The 14,351-nt window shown below is 43.8% G+C and overlaps 2 non-coding genes across 2 annotated transcripts; one reads left to right on the top strand and one right to left on the bottom strand.

Annotated features, from left to right (window-relative positions):
* Nucleotides 1-6,201: 6,201 nt before the first annotated feature.
* On the top strand, nt 6,202-6,273 carry trnaw-cca (transfer RNA tryptophan (anticodon CCA)). The gene has a single exon. It is a non-coding gene; the product is annotated as a tRNA-Trp (tRNA).
* Nucleotides 6,274-7,842: 1,569 nt separating this feature from the next.
* trnar-ucu (transfer RNA arginine (anticodon UCU)) lies at nt 7,843-7,935 on the bottom strand. Its single transcript has 2 exons — nt 7,899-7,935; nt 7,843-7,878 (listed from the first exon to the last, which is right to left on the bottom strand). It is a non-coding gene; the product is annotated as a tRNA-Arg (tRNA).
* Between the last annotated feature and the right edge of the window lie 6,416 nt (nt 7,936-14,351).

The raw sequence follows: 14,351 nt of genomic DNA, 5'->3' as shown, positions 1-14,351 counted from the left end.
GTTGATAAGGGTCGATTTCAATTATTTGAAATCTCACCATGTGACCCGAAGATTGACGGCAGAATCGAGTTTTTCCTGTAAGTTCTGAATTGAAGGGAAAGGCGCAACAAGCAGGTCGGAGAAATGAAGAGCAGAAAATGTGGATGAAACTTGCACGAGTGCAAATCCCTGTATGTTGGAAGACTCAGTCCCCAGTGGTGGAGAGGATTGGGATTTCAAGCTGTCTCACAGCTCACACACACACCATTGGCTCATTTAATCACCTTCAACAACTCGATTACATCATCAATTAATCTTCTATACACAAGGAAATCCAAACTTTTTCTATGCAACTTGTCCGCATAATTTAACCATTTTAGCTCCGGTATAATTCTGGTGAATCTGCGCTGCACCCCCTCCAAGGCCAATGTACCCTCCCTGAAGCGTGGTGCTCAGAACTGAATGCAGTACTCGAAATGTGGTCTGAGCAGAGTTTATATAACTGTAACATAACTTCCACCCCTTTGAATTCCAACTCCCTTAAGATAAAGGCCATAGTTCCATGAGCCTTTTGAATTATTTTTTGTAACTGTCCACTGACTTTTAATGATTTCTGCACTTGGACCCGTAAACATCTTTCCTCCTCCACAGATCCTAGTTTCTCACCATTTAGAAAATATTCTCATGTATCTTGCTTAGGTCCAAAGTGGGTGACCTCACACTTCCCAATATTGAAAGATTGAACAGTCTTTGGCTCTTTTCCATGGAAAATAGAAGGCTGAGGGTGACCTGAAATAGGACTTTAAGATTATGCAAGGGTTTGATAGGTCAGAGGTGTTTGCAATTTTGTGGGGAGGAGTCCAAAATTTGGGCCATAAATATAAGATAGTCACATTTAATGCAACATGGCATTCAAGAGAACCATATTTACAAAGAGGCTCGCTAGAATGTGCAACTTGCTACCACAAGGAGTCGTTAAGGCGAAAAGCATGGATGCATTTCCGGGGAAGAGAGATAAACACAGGGAGGAGAAAGGAATATTCGGGTTTGCTCATCGGGTTAGATGAAGAGGGGTTGGAGGAGGCTCGTCTGCAGCATAAACACCGACATAGGCTAGATGGGCCGAATTGTCTGTTTCTGTGATGTACATTTTATGTAATTCTATGTAAGCTCCATCTGCCACAGTTTTACCAACTCACTTAATCTATCAATTTCCCTTTGCAACTTTATGCTCCCATCTACATTACTCACTGTGCCACCAAACTTGGTGTAGTCGACAAACTTGGATATACAGCTCTCTAATTCTTCATTTGCCTCATTTATACACATAGTAAAAAGCCGATGCCCCGGTACAGATCCCTGGGGGACACCCACTAATCACATCCTGTCAATTTGAGCACAGATCCGTTATCCCTACTCTCTGTCTCCTACCTCCTAACCAACTCACGACCCATTTCAATAGGTTGCTTTAATTTCCATGTGATCTCATTTCTGTTAACAGTCTCTTATGTGGTACCTTATCGAATGCCTCTGGAAGTCAATACACATATAACACCCATAGACACTGCATTATCTACCACGTTATTACATCTTCAAGAAGTTCAACTAGTTTCTGTAGACTTGACTTACCCTTTACAAATCCATGCTGGCTTCTCTGATCAATTCATATTTATCCAAGAGGTCAGTCTCTCTTCCCTAATAACAGATACTGGTAACTGCCCCACAAAAGACGTCAGATTAATAGGTCTGTAATTTCCTACTTTATCTCTGCTCCCATTCCTAAATAATGGAATGACATTGGCAATTTTCAATCCATGGAACAATTCCTGATTCAAGACAGTTTGAACGATCATGACTGAAGCATGTCCAATTTCCTCACCTACTCCTTTTAATCCCCTGGGATGGTCACCATCAGGTCCTGGTGATTTGCCTACCTTTAATCTAATTATTTGCTCCAATACCATTATTTTACTTAGACTGAATCCCCTTGATTTATTTCGGGGATGGTTGAGGTCTATTCGAGGTTCATACCCTGGAGCAGCCCAAATTTAGCCCTCGGCTTTTGATCTTGACGTGCGATTCAAACTTTTGTAAAGAGGGAAAAAAAGTCACCAAATTACTCCCCTGAATCTCAAGCGCTTTCAGCAGAAGTTCAGTTCAAACAATTTGGACTTTCAAGGCACCTCAGTGATCTGTACTTTCATTGAACGAGCTTTCTTTGCAATTGCCTTCCACCTTGAAACCGCTCTGGGCTTTCATCTCACTGAAGCAGAGTGTGTCCGCTTTGTATCTGTGAGCATGTCGGTGACGAGGTTCGCTCTAATATGGGTCGCTTTCAATTTTGAAGATCTCGTCAAGTTCAGGGAAAAGAAACCGAGAATCGAATTGTCCCTGTAAGTGATGAATTGAAGGGATTGGTGCTCCAAGCAGATCTGGAAAATGCGCAGTGCGGTCGATCAGGAGTTCCAAATCCACCCTCTCGCCACTCGGCGATCATATTAACTGAGCTTTACTCTGGCCCAGTGTCACCGCGCTGAAATCGAGTATTTCTCCGGCACGTTTCTCTTAACTTCATAGTTGCTGGTTTAAGAGTGAAGACCGGCTCGTTGGATTTTAACTCCTGCAAGCTTCAACCATTCATTTTGGAAAAGTAAACTGACAGGAGACAGTTGTTTTTTTGGTCGCTACAATCTCAAGGTTTAGTTGAGTGAATTACTGGTTTAGAAGGTGACCTCTTCACCTTTCTCGCTGGTGCTATTGGTAAGATTGATTCGAGCCCTTATTTTATTTTTCCTGAGGATTCATCGCCTCAAAGTTCCAGGGTTTCAATGTGTGTTTTGTCTGCAAGAAAATGTACCGTGATCATTGCCGGCTGAGCAGGGCTGTTAGTCCAACATTTACCCTGTGGACTAAAAAAAACCTTTTGATCGGAGAGCAGGCACATGAAACATATGAAGGAATGGAACGTTGGCTTCACGGCAATCACAATTCATCTTGACAGACAAGGTCACGAAAGGCTAATTCGCTGTGACGTGGAGATTTCTGTCGTGAGCGATACCAGACTGTTTCTATGTTCAGAGAATAAATGTCACACCCTTCATGTTGGAAAAGAAAAACGGTGGGGATTTTTGTCACAGCCCGATGCCTTTCGTGTTGTATCAGATGCTTCTCGTTGCGTTACTTTCAACTTGACCGCATGTCCGGTTAGGGCGTTCTTGTGATAAACGGCGACAATTGCCTGCTTTGATAAATTTAACAACGGCTGCACAAGATTCCTGGCGTCATAAACACTGAACTTTTAATCCCACTCTTAAGATACAGACTGTAAAATGATGAAATTTCATCACGTGCAAACGACAAAAAGCAAAGATTCCAACCACTCGCTGCGTAAAGACGTTTTTCCTCATGTCACCTTTGGTTCTTTTGTCAATCACCTTAAATCTATGCCTTTTGTTTCATGTCCCTTCCGCCAATGGGAACAGTTTCACTCTATCTCCCCTGTCGAGACCCTTCATGATTTTGGATATTTCGATCAATTCTCCTCTCAGCCTTTTCAGTTCCAAGGTGAACAATCTCAGCTTCTTCAGTCTATCCATGTAATTTAAGTCCATCATCCCTGGAATCATTGCAGTAAATCTCCTCTGCACCCTCTCAAGGCTTTCACATCCGTCCAAACGTGCACTGCCCAGAACTGGACCCAATATTCCATTTGTGGCCGAAATTGTGTTTTATAAAGATTCATCATGACTTCCTTGTTTTTGTACTCTATGCCCCTCTTTATAAAGCCCAGGACCCCGTCTGCTTTTTAAACCGCTTTCTCTACCTGCCCTGCCACTTTCAACGATTTGCGCACATATACCCCCAGGTCCCTGTGTTCCTCTAACTCTTTCAGAATTGTGCCCTTTAGTTTATATTGCTTCTCCTCGTTTTTCCCACTGAAATGCATCACCTCGCATTGTTCCGCGTGAAACTTCATCTGCCACGTGTCCGTCCATGCCACCGGCGTGTCCATATCCTCTTCAAATTTATCCACCTCACTGTTCTCTACTCTTCCAAGTTTTGTGTAATCTGCAAATTTTGATATTGTACTCTTTACTCCAAAGTCCAAGTCATTCATATATATCAAGAAAAGCAGTGGTCCCAGCACCGACCCCTATGGGACACCATTGCCCACCTCCCTCCAGTCCAAAAAACAACAGTTCTGTGTTTCCTGTCATTTAGCTAGTGTTGCATCCATGTTGCTATTGCCCCCTGTGTTCCATGGGCTGTAATATTGATAGCAAGCCTACCACGTGGCACTTTATCAAACGCTTTTTGAAAGTCCATATACACCACGTCAACTACATTGACCTCATCTACACTCCCTGTTACCTCATCAAACAACTCTATCAAGTTGGTTAAACACGATTTGCCTTTAACAAATCCGTGCTGGCATTCCCTAATCAATCCACACTCGTCCACGTGACTGTTAATTCTGTCCCGGATTATCATTTCCAAAACTTTCCCCATCACCGAGGGTAAACTGACTGGCCTATAGTTGCTGGGTTTATCTTTACTCCCTTTTTTTGAACAAGGTTGTAACCTTTGCAATTCTCCACTCCTCTGGCACCATCCCCGTGTCTAAGGATGTCTGGAAGATTATGGCCAGTACCTCTGCAATTTCCCCCTTTACTTCCCTCACCATCCTCGGGTGCATCCCATCCGGACTAGTTGAATTATCTATTTTAAGTACAGCAAGCCTTTCTAGCACCTCTTCTTTCTCATTTTTTAACCCATCCAGTATCTTAACTATATCTTCCTTTATCGAGAATCTGGCAGCATCTTCTTCCTTGGTAAAGAACAATGCGAAGTACTCAGTTAGTACCTCTGCCATGCCCACTGCCTCCATGAGTAGATCTCCTTTATGGTCCCTAATCGTCCCCGCCCCTCCTCTTACTACCCGTTGACTGTTAACATGTCTGTAGAAGACTTTCTGATTCCCTTTTATGTTTTTCGCTATTCTTATGCTCTCTCTTTGCCCCTCTTATTTCCTTTTTCACTTCCCCTCTGATCTTTCTCTATTATCTCTGGTTGGTACTTGTGTTAACAATCTGACACCTGTCATGCGCCACTTTTTCCCGCTTCATCCTACTCTCTATCTCTCTTATGGTCCAGGGAGCTCTGGCTTTAGTTGCCCTACCTTTCTTCCTCGGTGGAATGTACCTTCTCTCTACCCGAATCATCTTTTTAAAAGCCGCCCACTGTCCAATTATAGTTTTGCCTGACAATCTTTAATTCCAATTTACCGGGGCCGGATCTGTTCTCATCCCACTGAAATTGACCCTCCTCCAATTGAGTATTTTTACTTTAGAGTGAACAGAGTTCATTTCCATAGCTATTCTAATCCTTATGATACTGATCGCTGCTCCCTAAATGCTCCCCCACTGACACTTGCTCCACTTGGCCCGCCTCATTCCTTTGAACCAAGTCCAGCAATGCCTCCTTCCTCAGTGGGCCAGAAACGTACTGGTCGAGAATGTTATCCTGAACACATTTCAAAAATTCTTCCCCTTCTTTGTGCCTTTTATTATAGTTATCTCAGTCTGCATGAGGATATTGGAAATCCCCGGTTATTAATACTCTATGGCTTTTGTACCTCTCTGTAATTTCCCATTCAAATTTGCTCCTCTATATCCGTCCCACTAGCTCGTGGCCAATAGAATATATCCAGTAGTGTAATCGCACCTCTATTGTTCCTTAACTCGAACTCAGTACCCAGGACAAATTCCCTTGTTCCTGTGCACTTTGTATTAAGCAGTAGTTAGCAGCAATCAGTGTTCGTGGTGGGACTGAGAAATGCTTAAACAGCTGGCACCCTCGAAAACAGAGCTCCAATATCGGTTTAAATAAAGTCCTGAACTGACAGAGCGGCGGGCAGATGAGGATTGAATTAAATCCCAATTCACTGAATCTGAACAAGGTTTAAACAAGTGAATCTGTCAGGAGTGGGATTCCTGAGCTTGTGTGTGAGCTGAAACTGGATCGGTCCCGTTCTGTAAAGAAAGAATGACAGGCGGCTCCCAGACAGGGCTCAGGCCGGGACTGGCAGCTCTCCGCTGGGAACGGCTGGATTCGAGAGCGGGGCTCCTGCGCTGTTGCTGTTGCTGCTTCCGCCTCTTCGAGTCCCTGTGGCGGTCGGTACCGATCTCCTTCCTATGGATCCGGATCCAGCTACTTGCTGTAGACCTCGTGGCGCAACGGCAGCGCGTCTGACTCCAAATCAGAAGGATGCGTGTTCGAATCACGTCGGGGTCATCGCATTTTCGCAACGTTTCAGTGTCACTCTGTTTTTTCGCGGGGCAGTCTTTCAGGGATGGTCCATTCACTGCATGTAAAATAATATTGATCATAGAATGAACACACCACAGAAGGAGGCCATTCGACCCATCAATTCCTTACCTGCCTTTTGTAAGAACAATCCCATTGGTCCCATTCCCCGTCCCTTTCCCCGTGGCTCTGCATTTTCCCCTTCAAGTATTTATCAAATTCCTTTTTGAAAGCCACGATTGAATCTGCTTCCACCACCCTTTCAGGCAGCGCATTCCAGATCATAACCATTCGCTGCGTAAAAAAGATTTTCCTCATGTCGCCTTTGGTTCTTTTGCCAATCACCTCAAATCTGTGTCCTCTGGTTCTTGACACTTCCGACAATGGGAACAGCTTCTCTTTATTAACTTTATCTAAACTCTTCATAACTTTGAACACTTCTATCAAATCTCCTCTGAACCTTCTCTGCTCGAAGGAGAACAACCCCAGCACGGTGTAAATGTGGTCAATTAGCTCCAATTTATTTATTTGGTAATTGAACAAAACGTGAAATACTGGCAAGGCGTTGTGCGAACGGAGCTCACTGCTTTAAGACAATAAATCCAATCGCTGCGTGGGCGCTGGGTTCAAATCTTACAACTGATAGAATTTCTTGCAATGTTCATTTTGACCTGTTCGCAGAAAACCCGATTGTCGTGCGACGGAGCAAAGGATGTGTCAGAAGCTGAAAGTGGAAGTGCAGATATTAGTTTCCTCACAGTGACTGGACACGTTTCCACATGTAAGGGCCTCTTATGTTAAGATTCTTTCCAGCAGAGTCGGACAGGTGATCAGAGTGACCGGGCTCCAGTGGCGCAATCGGTCAGTGCGTGGTCCTTGATATGATAGTGAAGGATCGTGAAATGCTAGGGTTGTTAATTCGAGTCTCAGCTGAATCAAACGATTCTTTTGCTTGTGAACATTTCGACCGGATTTGAAGGTACAATTGGTGTGTTCCAAAATGCATCTACTTATTTGTATTGCCATGTGCTTCCTCCGGTCTGCGCTGTTGCAATAGCAGATGAGATGTTTATTATTACTTGTTTTCAGGCGGAAGGCTGCGGAATTGGAACCAAAAACTATGATTTTGATCCATCTAAATTTAAGGGATTTAACTGGAGCTTTAAACCATCGCGTTAGACCGCTCAGCCAGGATACTTTCCATCTTGCGATCTTCAGGAGCCACTTTTACAGGAATAGAATTACTGCAAGCAAGAATTCTACCCCTGAAGCACCAACGCTCGCACCGCAGCAGGATGCATGTGTCCAGTTAGAAACCTGTCTGAAGGAACATGCAGTCTGACAGAGCCGGAAGTCCAGCGGATTGACTTTCGGTCTGAGCAGATGTTGAGTCTCCTCCTTGAGAATGTTTCGCCAATCCAGCTCAGAGTGGATTATGAATCAGGAATTCGGTTGTGACTGGTGCCACTTGTGTCAGATGAAGTGTCCCATCAATGATCCTGTTGCGGTTTTGCTGCAAAATTTCGCTTCCGAGCTCCCGATCCCTGTACGAAAATCCAACTCTGGTGGGATTCGAACCCACAACCTTTGGATGACTCCTTCTATCATGTAAGTAGAAGTCCAACACGCTGTCCATTGCGCCACAGAGTCAATTATGCAATGTGAGGCAGAGCGGGGATCCTGTGCTGTGGTTGAGGCCGTCTGACTGCTCCTGCTTCCGCCTCTCACATTCCGAGAGCCGCGGTGGCGGTCTGCACCGATCGCCCTCCAATGGATCCGGCTCCAGCCGCTTGTTGTGGGCCTGGTGCAAGAACAGTCGCGTCTGACTCCAAATCAGAAAGCTGCGTGTTTTGAACAAGGTTGAAATCACAGCATTTTCACTGTGGCTCAGGGTCCTGCCAACTGATTTTAGATCGGGACCGTGTTTTAGGGATGGGATGTTCAGTGTTTGAGCAACAATATCAAAATTAAATTTGAGACATTGATGAGCTTTTTTTCTGTTACTTTCTGTTTACACCCTCTCCAGTTTTATGTCGAAACAGTTAACAATATTTAAAGGATGTGGTGTGCAGTATCTGTGGAATCAGTGTAATTAAATTGGATACTTTCATTTGTTACATCTCCAACCCAAACTCTTATCATTAGATTTGTAGCTTCACCCTGTGTAAAATAGGTTACTCAGTGATATAAAGCAATCAGAAACAACCCCGAAACCTCAGCGGGTATATTTGTTCCAATCCTTTGTGATGTTCGCGATTTAAGAACATAAGAACATAAGAAATAGGAGCAGGAGTAGGCCAATCGGCCCTTCGAGCCTGCTCCGCCATTTAATAAGATCATGGCTGATCTGATCCTAACCTCAAATCTCAATTCATGTCCAATTTCCTGCCCGCTCCCCGTAACCCCTAATTCCCTTTACTTCTAGGAAACTGTCGATTTCTGCTTTGAATTTATTCAATGATGTAGCTTCCACAGCTTCCTGGGGCAGCAAATTCCACAGACCGACCACCCTCTGAGTGAAGAAGTTTCCCCTCATCTCAGTTTTGAAGGAGCAGCCCCTTATTCTAAGATTATGCCCCCTAGTTCTAGTTTCACCCATCTTTGGGAACATCCTTACTGCATCCACCCGATCAAGCCCCTTCACAATCTTATATGTTTCAATAAGATCGCCTCTCATTCTTCTGAACTCCAATGAGTAGAGTCCCAATCTACTCAACCTCTCCTCATATGTCCACCCCCTCATCCCCGGGATTAACCGAGTGAACCTTCTTTGTACTGCCTCGAGAGCAAGTATGTCTTTTCTTAAGTATGGAGACCAAAATTGTATGCAGTATTCCAGGTGCGGTCTCATCATTACCCTATATAACTACAGCAATACCTCCCTGTTTTTATATTCTATCCCCCTAGCAATAAACGCCAACATTCCGTTGGCCTTCTTGATCACCTGCTGCACCTGCATACTAACTCTTTGATTTTATTGCACTCGGACCCCCAGATCCCTTTGTACTGCAGTACTTTCCAGTCTCTTGCCATCAAGATAATAACTTGCTCTCTGGTTTTTCCTGCCAAAGTGCATAACCTCACATTTTCCAATATTGTATTGCATCTGCCAAATCTCCGCCCACTCACCCAGCCTGTCTATATCCCCCTGCAGGTTTTTTATGTCCTCCTCACTCTCTACTTTCCCTCATGCAAATTTTCAATCAGCAAATCCCAAAGGGTGTTTTGGGTTTGACAAACTAAATTAAGTACATTCCATCATTTCATAAATGACAGTTGTGTAAATAAATATATTGCGATATCCAACATGGAAAATCAGCTCTTAAATTCTTAAACAAATTTCCTCATTTTATTTTATTAATCCACTTACGTTTCAATGTAGAACATATATCCAGATCATCCCTCTAAACTTAAAGAATGGTAAAACAATTGCAGATTTTACAAACACACAACACGCTATTGTATAAGTAAGATTAAGGCCTACTTTGTGAAATGTTTGTTCTAATTGTCTTTATGATGTTACGAAAAATATTTCTCCATGTTCGTCCCCAACTTAACGGAGAATCTAAGATGAAAACCAAAAAGGATTTTTCAAAAACTATTTGGAGCGATTTGATGGGTTCCCCTTCTCCTTTCTTTAATTGTTACATTTTGCTAATTGTTCATCTTGATCCATTTGCTTCATTTTTTCCTCAGTCATTTATAGTGAATTTTCCATCCGTTAACGTTCTTATATATTTGATTTGTTTGTTCGCTTCCTCTTCACTTGTGATTTGTTGACCTTCAGGTAAAAGTCTGAAACAGAAATGTGTTCATATTCAGGCGTGACTCTGAAGTGTGAGACCGAGAGGTAATGCCGGATGTGTGACCGAGAGAACAACTGCAGGAGGCAGAACTGTCCGTAACCTAACATACCCCGTGTGGCATTGCTCATGGTAAGTCGGATGACAATGTGTTATATTGACTGAACGGCTATGTATATAACACAAAACGGATTTTACTGCTGCTTTAACTCCACAAAGTATAATCACCATAAATGACCAAAGTCTAAGATCAGCTAGAGTTGAATTGCTGTTGGTGAGGAGAGTTTGTACATTGGAAGGAGTTCATACATTTACAGCTCCAGGTAAACCTGCAAACCTCTCTCACCTGTAGGTTATGTCACCATGAGATGTTCACCTTCCTTTGCACTTCTGGACTTCTGAAATGTGATTGAACCTTACCAAAAGTTTCCTATAATTAGTAAGGAAGGAAGGTATCAGTGTAAATATGAGATATAAACGTGGATGTTTCATTGGGTACCATGGGAACCAGATACACTGCTCATTCCAGTTATTTGCTCAGCAGGAAACAGAAATCATTCTCTTCAACTGTAGTCGCCCGAAGGAAAAGGAAACAAACAAAACTGCTCAGTTCTTTGTTTTTGCTTCTTCTGCTGGTTTACGTTCACTCACCGAGAAAGTGACAGAGAGACTGAGAGATTGGATTAGCTTTTCACTTTGTAATCTATTACACTTTGTAATTATTATAAGAGACGGTTCCATCCCAACTCTCCTATGCCTGACATTCTCATTGATACTTAGATTTGTTTTAACTGAATTTCTACGAATTGCACATTACGGACAAATGCTAAACGCCGAAAACTGCTCTGAAACCAACTTCGCCTCCCAAACTTTCATGGAGATTGGTTGCTGGTTGTAGGTAAAGAAGTTTGTAAAATAAGCCTTCGAGAGCAATATCCTCAAAACGTGTTTTAGACACATTCACAGATCAAATATCTTACATTAAATGTGACGAATGCACAAATACGTCACAGGTGTTAATATTAACACATAATGATACGAGGAAGGAGGCATTGGTGGATCTGGTTCTGGGGAATGAGGTGGATCAAGTGGAGCAACTGTCAGTGTCATATTTAGGAATGGTGATCATAGTATCATAAGGTGTAGATTAGTTATGGAAAAGGAGAAGGAGCTATCTCGAGTAAAGTACTTAACAGGAGAAGGGCCAATTTTAATAGGTTGAGAACGTACATGGCCCGTGTAAATTGGAATCAAAGATTGGCAGGCTAAAATGTAATCGAACAATGGGTGGCCTTTAAAGAGGAGATGGTTCAGGTACAGACTAGATAGATTCCCACGAGAGGGGAAGGCAGGGCAACTAAAGCCAGAGCTCCTTGAATGACGAAAGAGATCGGGGGTCAAATGAAGCAGATAAAGGGGGTTTATGATAGATATCAGTTTGACAATACAAGTGAGAACCAGGCTGAATATAGGAAATCGTACAACACCAGGTTATTGTCCAACAGCTTTGTTTGAAATCACAAGCTTTCGGAGCTTTGCTCCTTCGTCAGGTGAGTGAAGAGTTCCATAAAGGCATCGCATATACACTCACAGAACAATGCCTGGTTGCAACAGATAATCTGTCCAACTGCCCGTTATCACACCTCGGCAGAGAGATAATCACAGCAATCAAAGGAGTGAATGGTGTTCAGACAGGTTAGTCAGGGAAACATTACATCCAAGAATACTGAATACACAAGGGGTCAGATAACAAAGACAGACAGAGAGAGACAGCCGAAAGGCAGAGAGAGAGAGAGAGAGAATGACCAGTTGTATTAAAAACAGATAACCTTTTTTCGCTGGTGGGGTTACATGTAGCGTGACATGAACCCAAGATCCCAGTTGAGGCCGTTATCATGGGTGCAGAACTTGGCTATCAATTTCTGCTCGATGATTTTGCGTTGTCGTGTGTCTCGAAGGCCGCCTTGGAGAACGCTTACCCGAAGATCGGAGGCTGAATGTCCTTGACTGCTGAAGTGTTCCCCATCTGGGAGGGTACCCTCCTGTCTGGGGATTGTTGTGCGGTGTCCGTTCATCTGTTGTCGCAGTGTCTGCATGGTCTCGCCAATGTACCATGCTCTGGGGCACCCTTTATTGCAACGTATGAGGTAGACAACGTTTGCCGAGTCACAGGAGTATGAACCATGCACCTGGTGGGTGGTGTCCTCACGTGTGGTGGTGGTATCTGTGTCGATGATCTGGCATGTCTTGCAGAGGTTACCGTGGCAGGTTGTGTGGTGTCGTGGACGCTGTTCTCCTGAAAACTGGGTAATTTTCTCGTCGTCCAGTACTTCCCCGGAGCGGAGACACTACGACATGTTCTTCGCAGCCTTCAACATGTCATCGATGACGACGAACACCGAGCTTAGGCCATCGCCACGCCTCCAGTACTCGCCTTTAAACAGCCACCCAACCTCAAACAGACCATCGTTCGCAGGGATGGAAGAGGCTATGGAGGGATTTGAAAACAAGGATGAGAATTGTCGGGCTGGAGGAGGTTACAGAGATAGGGAGGGGCGAGGCCATGGAGGGATTTGAAAGCAAGGATGAGGATTTTAAAATTGAGGCGTTCCGTGACCGGGAGCCAATGTCGGTCAGTGATCACAGGGGTGATGGGAGAACGGGACTTGGTGCGAGTTAGGATATGGGCAGCAAAGTTTTGGATGAGCTCAGGTTGATGGAGGGTGGAAGATGGGAGGCGAGCCAGGAGACCATTGGAATAGTCCAGTAATAAGCTTGTCAGCAAAATTGAAGCCATTGGAACAAATAATGGCAGTGGCAGCATGGATGCGAATTCGCTAAGTGATGGGACACAGAGCGTAGTGGTGAACGATTGTTTTTTGGACTGCATGGAGGTATGCAGTGGTGTTCCCCAGGGGTCGGTACTCGGAATGCTGCTTTTTTTGATATACATTAATGAGTGGACTTGGGTGTACAGGGCACAATTTCAACATTTGCAGATAACACAAAACTTAGAAGTGCAGTAAACAGTGAGGATTGATAGTAATAGACTCCAAGATGACATAGACAGACTGGTGGAATGGACGGACACATAGCAGATGAAATTTAATGGAGAGAAGTGCGAAATGATACATTTTGGAAGGAAGAACGAGGAGATGCAAAATAAACTAAATGGTACTATTCCAAAGGGGGTGCAGGAACAGCGACCTGGTGGTATCTGTGCACAAACCTTTGAAGGTGGAAGTAGAGATTGAGAAAGCGGTTAAAAAGGTACAGAATCCGGGGCTTTATCAATAGAGGCAGAGAGTACAAAAGCAAGGAAGTTATGTTAAACCTTTATAAAAAACTGGTTCGGCTACAACTGGAGCATTGTGTTCAGTTCTGGGCACTGCAGTTTAGGAAGGACGTGAAGGCCTTAGAGAGGGTGCAGAAAAGATGCAGAAAAGAGGGTGCAGAAATGGTTCCAGGGATGAGGGACTTCATTTCCGTGAATAGACTGGAGAAGCTCGGGTTGTTCTCCTTATAAAAGAGAAGGTTGAGAGGAGAATTGATGGAAGTGTTCAAAATCATGACGGGTTTAGATAAAGTAAATCCGGAGAAACTGTTCCCATTGGCGGAAGGATCGAGAACCAGAGGGCACAGATTTAAGGTGATTGGCAAAAGGCGACATGAGGAAAAAAAATAAGCAGCGAGATGTTCTGATTTGGAATGCACTGCCTGAAAGGGTGGTGGAAACAGATTCAATCGTGGTTTTCAAAAGGAAATTGGATAAATAGTAGAAGGAAAAAAATTGCAGGGCTACGGGGAAAGAGGGAGGGAATGGGACGAACTGGATTGCTCTTGCAAAGAGACGGCACAGACTCAATACCCGAATGGCCTCCTTCCATAGTCCAACGATTCTGTGATTTGTCAAGCTCAAAGTGTTTGCTACTTCAGTGAGAGGTCCGTCTGCACAAAGAACGAACATTTCCGCGTTATTGTTCAGCAGTCCTTTCCTTGTTGGCTCCGGAATTAATACAAATACCGCCCTGTGTTAATTTGTTGTTTAATTCACAAATGAGGTAAATATCAGATCGAATAAAAAGGCACCGCTGGGAATCGAACCGAGGACCTCTTGTTACGAAAAAGGCAACTTGCCCAGCTTTTGCAAATTAAGGAGACAAATTAAGCTGTAACGACCCCACCTCCTCTTCCGGATATCGACCTATCACTGTCTGTTAGCGTTTGAGACAGTTTGTATTTTTCCATTTCCCTTTTCCACTT

The sequence above is a fragment of the Heptranchias perlo genome, chromosome 20 (genome assembly GCF_035084215.1).
Source record: "Heptranchias perlo isolate sHepPer1 chromosome 20, sHepPer1.hap1, whole genome shotgun sequence".
In the NCBI taxonomy this organism is placed as follows: Eukaryota; Metazoa; Chordata; class Chondrichthyes; order Hexanchiformes; family Hexanchidae; genus Heptranchias; species Heptranchias perlo.
Note: the sequence above shows the minus strand (reverse complement) of the source record. Positions and strands in the feature narration are given on the sequence as shown.